We start from the raw sequence: 8,129 nt of genomic DNA, 5'->3' as shown, positions 1-8,129 counted from the left end.
GGTTTCTACATGATTTGACGATAAAAACGAAAATTTGTTTTTCCTTTTTTGCCGATTACTAGTTCAATTTTTAAAAATAAGGAGCAATATTTTTACCAATGTATAGCAAAAGAAATTCTTGACGCAATGATATTAAATTGGTTCTTGTAAAACTGTCAGAAGTCGAGTAAAATCAAGATGAAGTTATGATTTTCTCGAGCTCTAGCTTTCCATATTATGGTGCGGTCATGATGCGGTTATATCAGTAGAATCGCTAGGGAATTCTGAGCAAGAAGATATAGGTACCTTTTCGTATAGGAGAGGTGTACCCAAAATATAAGCCCTAAAAGTTTGCGCATAATCAGGCTTGAAACAAAAGAATTTTGTCACAACACCCTAATTATGCAGATTTTTTATAGCGACAACAAAAGAAACCTATTTGCTCGACATAAATTCCCTTAAGGGCAAGAGACCTGGTATATGACGAGCCGTTTTTCCATTGTTTTCAAGAAGCTGTTTTTCCATCTCTTTACATTCCTCTGAACAAATCTATCTTATTAAAATTCCTTGGTTAAATGGGCTTAAATAGCAGGGTGATACTTGGCAGTTTCAGGTAAAAATGCTTTAAAAACAGTCCAGGCTCTATTTTCGAATTCCATAATGACGATGAGTGATCTCCATGATTTCATCTATTCATTTTACACGTTTTCTTATACTTTATAGGAACATCAGAAAATTTTGAAGCCTTCAGATGTTCTTAACTTTTTGAGCTTTAAAAGCCTAAACTGTTCTTAAATTCTTCTTGATTTAAACAGTTTTAAGTATTTTTGTGTATTCTCCTAAGGAATCGGATAATAAAGCCATAAAATGTTCTTAACTTGATCTTAATATTTAGCAATGAGCTATTCCAGAAAAGAATTGTACCCCTATGTTTAGGAGGTCAGTTTTGGAAAAAGTGACCTCCTGGATTTTTACTCAATTTCCCAGGACCCCGTTGCATTTTTTTCTCAATTTTTGGACAACCCTGGATTTTTACACTCGAAAAAACAGACCACCCTGGAAGACACACCTCCTCAACATAGGTGGTACTGGCTTTTTCTGGAATAGCCCAATGGAAGCCTTATGTTCTTATATAGATTGTTTTAATAAAAAATTTGTAGTTTTACACAGAAATCACTGCGTTCAAAAAACATTGCCGAAATGACTGCCCTTCAATTTTAAATTGATGTTTCGAAACGTTTCTTTGAGATTCAGAGAAAGATTTGTCATTCTGCCAAATATTGAAACTTGCGTTTTTAATAATTATACACCTTTTCGACCGTAGTCGCGCGGTCAGGCCAGTCGTGCTGCACTTAGTTATTTAGGTATATCCAATCCTTTTTTGACACATCTATTGTCTATAGGTGCGAAAAAAAGACTGGGATTGTTTTAGTGGGATAAAGCGGACAAAACAATGCCCGCGCGGCAATTGGCGGCTACGGTCGAAAAGGTGTATTAATAGTAAACTCTCTCTATACACTCTAATAACAAACAGTTACAATCTGAAAATTGACTTTTTTAAGACAATTTCAGATACCGTTTTTAATCTTTTATAAACGTGAACTGTTAAAAGCATGGTCTTGATAACAAATCTAACTTAGTCGGATCTTTTTCTATGTATATACAAAAAATCTTTTTATCTGATCCGATTTTGTATCTTTATCACGCTGAGTCATTTAACGAACCTTACGTTTTTGGTTCAGTTTCGAATGTTATTTTTTTGACATCAACATGATCAGACATGCATGGCTCTTATGTGCCATCCAAACTAATAAAGGGTTGAAGTATTAAAACTAAAGGCTTGAACTGTTATTACAAGCTTCCTGATATATTTGGGTTAAGTCTCTTAAAGGAATTAATTTTGTCGAGAACTAATTTTTGTGAGCAGCAAAAATCCTAGAAATTTTTAATTTTGGAAAAATTTATTTTAAATTTTGGAGAGAACTGATTTTCAGCGAATGACATATAGACCATCGGCCGAGGTAGTGAATTGTGTCACTTCGTAGGGCACCCCTTAGATCAGGACACATTTTTGATATTATGCCCCTAATAGGGTGTAGAATTGACAATTGCCCTTCGAATCTCCTGCAGTTTTCGAGTGAATCGATTTTTAGTTAATCGAGAGAACTTATCAAGGATCAAGGGTCCCTCTCCCTTTACTAACGGTTTTTTTAAGTTTGAAAATCAAATATCTGAGGCTACCAACGGATTCAGCGTGAAAAGTAGACAAAGAAAATGGGGTTATTTGTTCAGTTTCGACCACCTGGTGCCGAGAAATGGCATTTTTAAGGCGATAAATCGACGTTTTTGGCTTTTTCCGATGACGTCAGCATTTTTCTTGGAGCATTTTCAGAAAAAAATCATTCTCGTGGCTGGATAGCCCAGAATTATTAGTATCCAAAAATGGTATAGTTTGTCAGTTTTTGATGGCTAGATCTCGAGATATTTTGGTTTAAATATTGAAAATTATCGATATTTTTTGCTGAGTCAGCAGCTTTTCAGCATATTTACCCACCTTAAAAATTAAATATCTCAAGATCAGAACATCGAAAGTTAACAAACCATACCATTTTCGGATACTACTAATTCAGGGCTATCCAGCTGTGGAAATGGCTTTTTTCTGAAAATGCTCCCAGAAAAATGCGGACGTCATCGGAAAACGTCAAAAACGTCGATTTATCGCCTTAAAAATGTCATTTCTCGGCACCAGGTGGTCGAAACTTAACAAATAACCCATGAGATAGTCTAAACTCTGTCTCAATATAATCTGGATCTCGCGGATAAGGCCTTTCTAAATTTCTATTGGATCGGAAATCCGGGAAATTTAATCCCCGTGAAATTTTGTCATGTTAAAGTATATCGAATCTTCGATATTGCTGTATAACGCTTTTAATAAGCAGTTCAAGTCGATTATTACGAGAACGCCCTGAATGCTAGCAGTGAATAATAATGAAAATGGCCATTTCACCCTAGTGAAGAATTCTGTGCATCTCAGTATTGTCTCTTATTATCTGCAAGTTCCATTTTTCAGACCGTATGATTTTTCTATGCTACCACCTAAAAGTTACGTCGGTACAATACGACAAAAACTTGCACCACGCCACATTTGTAAAATATGAAATTTTATACCTTAACTGCTGGTCACTTACAAATAATCAGTTGTTCCAAAAGTGACGCAATGATATCAGGATATCCTACCGTAGTCCTACATATTGATAAATGAATGAATGAATGAATGAATGAAGGAAACTTCCGAAATATTTTTGCCTAACTCTTTTTCAAAACCAAGATATTCAAGTTTCAAGTTTTTGACTTTTAGTAAGAAAAACAATTCTAACGTAAGAATCGTGTAGGATAGAAATTCCAAATTGCTTCCTCTCGACTTGGAAAAAACATTTAAAAGTTTAGCTTAGGACAATGGAAGTAATCTTAAGCAAGGCAAGGTTTCAAACCATCTGACAATTATCTCTTTAATGCTGGTAAAAAATGCTTGCCAGAAAAAGAAATCTTGGCATGGATTCTCCGCGTTCACGGAGGGACTTCATCATAATCTTACGTGAATACTTTTTTTAATATGTTACTCATTCATAAGCGGAAGGTCGTTGAGAAATTTTGACATTATGCCCTTGAAAAAGACTTGAGTTTTGTTTCCTTCCAAGTTCTTGAAAGATGTAGGCAGTAATTAGTATAGCTAAGTTGAGTTTTAAACTAGTTCAACATAAGACGATATCATCTCAAATATTTTTATTCAAAATCAAATATTGATTTTCTCAGAAGAATTAAGAAGAAGTGTTTCCTCTTGAAATTTTTCATCATTTTACATTGCGTTGTTATTGTGCCTTTAAAGTTGGGTTTTTACTTTCATCAGTGCGAGCATGGATCAGGGAGGGCTAATTTTCATCTCCTCCTTTACATATTCATGATAGTGGTACATATCACTATATATTGGACATACAGTAAACAATGCAGGTGTAAACAAGTAGACCTTTACTTTAAACTTTTATGAATTGATGACTAAAAACGCTATCCATGATATGCACCACTGAAAGTGGCTTCAAAGAATTTTCAAAATTTTCCACCCAATAAGTCACTTTTTCTATTGTTTAAGTGACGTATTGGGTGGAAAGTTTTAAGAATTCTCACAAAAAACGTTACAGATTTTATATAAATTAAATTTCCTCTGTATAACAACGGACATTGACGCCTGAATTTTCAAAAGCTGGATTTTTGTTATAAGTTGAATGGACTATTTTAGAATATTGTTTGTTTAGATAATTTTACTGCTATATAGATACATTCGTATAAAGAGTTCCTTATCCCTTTTTTGGAACCCACTGGTATACTTACATTGTTGGGTATGGAAATAAGTATATAATTATAAATTTGATTTTTCTTTACTTTAGAGATAAGATAACCAAAACAAAAAATGAATATATTTCGCCGTCGTAATTTCTTGAGTAGGACAGTACGACGGTCAGTGGTTATATTGCTTTTTCTGTCACTTCTTGGTACTGTTTTCCTATACACAATATGGCGAGATTCGTCTCCAGATGATACCATTGTGGACCAGAAAAACACCTTCATATTTGCCTTACAGCAGAACAAAATTGATGTTGGGAATTTTCGTGAAAAACGATTGGCTGATAACCGGAATCAACCTTTTAATAGAGAAATCATAGAACGGGCGGCCCGTAAAGCACCCATTTCAAGTACAACCACTAAAGAAATAACCGCCCCACCACCCAAACCTACCAAGGAAATCAAACGCCAAGAAGTTGTTATACAATATAAGTTGAATCGCAATTCAGAATTGAATTTTCCAAGTATTTTCAACTATCTACCACATTTGATTCAATTTGCTAATGATTTAGAACCGATTCGCTTACACAACAAATCAATAGAAACAGCTCATCGAAAACCTAAATTTGTTTTTGGTATTCCCACCGTCAAAAGGTTAAAGAAAAGCTATTTAGTGGACACTATACGTTCAATTTTAGCAGGAATGAAACTTTCTGAACGAAGCAAAATAGTCATTGTTGTATACATTGGAGAGAAAGACCAATCACATATTAAATATGTCACCGATGATATTGTTGGGAATTTCACCTCTGAAGTCCAACAAGGTCTCGTTGAGGTCATAGCTCCACCTGAGCATTACTATCCTGATTTGGATGACCTACCATTGTCTTTTGGTGACCCTAAAGAGCGTGTGAAATGGAGGTCCAAACAGAATTTAGATTATTCATACATGATGATGTATGCTCAACAGAAGGCTGAATATTACCTACAGTTAGAGGATGACGTCATTGCTTCTAAAGGGTACTTACAGAAAATTGAAATATTCATGAACAGTCAGAAACATAAGCCTTGGTTCATGCTTGAATTTTGTCGGTTGGGATTTATTGGGAAGCTATTTCATTCTCAACAGCTATCGAACCTGATTGAATTCTTTTTGATGTTTTATAAACAGAAACCGAATGATTGGTTGTTGGACCATTACATTGAAGTACTCGTTTGTAGCCCTGAGAAAGGTCGTAAAGAATGCAACGCAGAGAAGAAGAAGGTCAGAATGAACTCTAAGCCATCTTTATTCCAACATGTAGGGAAACATTCATCGCTTAAAGGCAAGGTTCAAAAACTTATCGATAGAGCTTTCCCTGGTGCTGCTAAAAGGAAGGAAAAAGGCGAAGACCAGTTCTTTCCACATGACAATATCAAAGCCACCATACAAACAAATGCTGTTGAATATTCTAAATTCAAGATCAAATCAGCCTACGAAGGTCATAATTTGGCTTGGATTAAAACACCTAAAAACAGTACATTTATATCATTTCATTTCGATACGCCTGTTAAAATTGAGAAATTTTTATTCAGGACAGGAAACAAAGATCATCCAGGTGATGTGTTGAAATATGGAATGGTTGAAGTACAAACTGCCCATACTGTTAAACATCAAGCTGAGAATCATAAAGACATTAAAGTGGATGATAACAATGACCCTTCAAAGACGGGCTATGTTTCTGTTGGAACTTTCAATGATAAAGGACTAGCTTCGGGGACTGTCCCAAAATCATTAGGTGATATATCAGAATTGAGGCTACGTGTGACTTTAGATGTTATGACTAATTGGGTGATTATTAACGAATTCATGGTATGTTGATGTACTTTAGATCTTTTTTTTTCTAGAGAAATTCGAATTATTTTTGTAATCTCTGTCTTCATCTGGAGTGTCACTCGAAGTGTCCTATAAGATGTTCCTCGTCGAAAAAATCTTCTGTACATAGTTACTCTTTTGGGAAATCTTTTTACGGGGAACCCTGTAGTTTTTGAAATTTAGTGATTTTGAGCGACCCAGTCATACTTAAGCCTTAAAGAGGGACTCTGACAAGCTACATTACCCCCTTAACTTTTTTCGCCTTAGTGACACCCAGGGATCACTTATCCCCCGATAAATAATATTTCTAGAAGCAAGACCTACGAGTTCGTGATCCAAAAGGTGGCTGAAAACCTGAATTACCAAACCTTTATAGAAGAGATATTTATATTTTTGTTTATATTATTGTGATGCTTATGAAAATTTATTTATATTTCATTTTTCTTAACTTTTTTGAGAGAAGCTGTCCTCAAAATATTCTTGCGTTTACATTTTAACGCCATATGGAATTGAACGAATATTGTAGTTTCTATGACATTGAAATGTGTGGTAAGAGTTAAATGTTTGGAAAAAGCAGTGCATTCAAGATGTCAAGGATTAAAACAAATTGGGGCGATTCAGGGCAATTAAGGTTTTTAGGTTCGTAGAAGTGAACTTTAAGGGTGGAAAAATAGGATAAGTATTCTACATGTATCTTTTTATTAGGCAAACTATTACTATTTACACACCTCTCTGTCACACGTCACTGTGTCCTAGTGGCTGTTGAGTACCCAAAGGATTGGGATTTTACTCAAAATGACACGGTAAAATTGTTTTCTTCCGGTATCTGAACAACTGAGACACCCCCATCTCACAGACCCACTGGGACCCCTTCCCACTGGAAAAATTGGCCAAAATATCGTCCCCAGTGGAAAAGTATACTCTAATTTTTGTCCCCGCTGAAAATGATCAGATAGCTAAATCCCCACTGCAAAATATTGTGATATTTTTTCCATCCCCACGGAGTGTTCTGGCTTGAAAACAATAGAGTTCAAATCCCCAGTCATAAAAAACATAGGAATATCGATCCTCGTCGAGTTTTGGTGGTTTTCACCCCCACTTGCTGAAAATTTTGATTTTCAACCCCTCTCGTTTGGCTAAAATAACTTTTGTTGTACTTTAAGTGGATAAATTTAGGCGTGGATTTAATTTGGCAAATGACCAAAATGCGATTTTTGGCGGGGATTTAATTTGGCGAATACTCAATTTTGTATAATTTGGTGAAAGACGAAAAAAGCGTTTTTTATTCAGGTGTTTTGCACGATTTTCTCTTTAATTTTGGCGGGAATTTAATTTAGCGAAAGGGAAAATTCGAATTGCCGAATTTGGAAATTTTGGCGAGGATTTAATTTTGCGAATTTTGGCAAAATTCCCAAATTTAATCCCCGCCAAAATTTATCCACTTAAAGTATTCAAATCTGGATGAGGCATTTTTAATCATTTATTTCACACCCATTTCACGGACCTGAAAAAATCTTAACTACACTGAATTCTCGCTCTCACTGGAAAAAGCACTTTTAGCTGTTCCGCTTCAACACCAGTACGCAATCTCACGTTTATAATCCCCTGTATCATAAACCCCCTAGAACCCCCACCTTATTGGAAAATTCGTCAAAAATTTTATCCCGGGTGAGAAAAACCCTACAATTTCAGTCCCATTGAGAAATTTACTTTCATTTCTTCCTTATTTGAAATTCAATGTAGAAATTACACTTTAAAATTATTCCCACTGGATTTGCTAAGCTTGAGACAATGAAATTTATATAGCCATTGGGATTTCGATAGAAATTCTTATTCCTGCTGTGGGAAATACTTCCATCAGGCTGTGACACAGAGGTGTGTTTATCTTTAGTACAACATGTGGTGTGCTATTTAAGGGACGTAAAAGTCCTGACGAGATTTGTAGATTGTTTCAATT

At 35.2% G+C, this 8,129-nt stretch overlaps 1 pseudogene; it reads left to right on the top strand.

Annotated features, from left to right (window-relative positions):
* The first annotated feature begins 4,422 nt into the window (after nucleotides 1-4,422).
* On the top strand, nucleotides 4,423-6,681 carry LOC136816282 (alpha-1,3-mannosyl-glycoprotein 4-beta-N-acetylglucosaminyltransferase A pseudogene; annotated as a pseudogene).
* Nucleotides 6,682-8,129: the final 1,448 nt, after the last annotated feature.

This window comes from Clytia hemisphaerica, unplaced genomic scaffold (genome assembly GCF_902728285.1).
Source record: "Clytia hemisphaerica strain Z4C2 unplaced genomic scaffold, Clytia hemisphaerica genome assembly, whole genome shotgun sequence".
Lineage (NCBI taxonomy): Eukaryota > Metazoa > Cnidaria > Hydrozoa > Leptothecata > Clytiidae > Clytia > Clytia hemisphaerica.
Note: the sequence above shows the minus strand (reverse complement) of the source record. Positions and strands in the feature narration are given on the sequence as shown.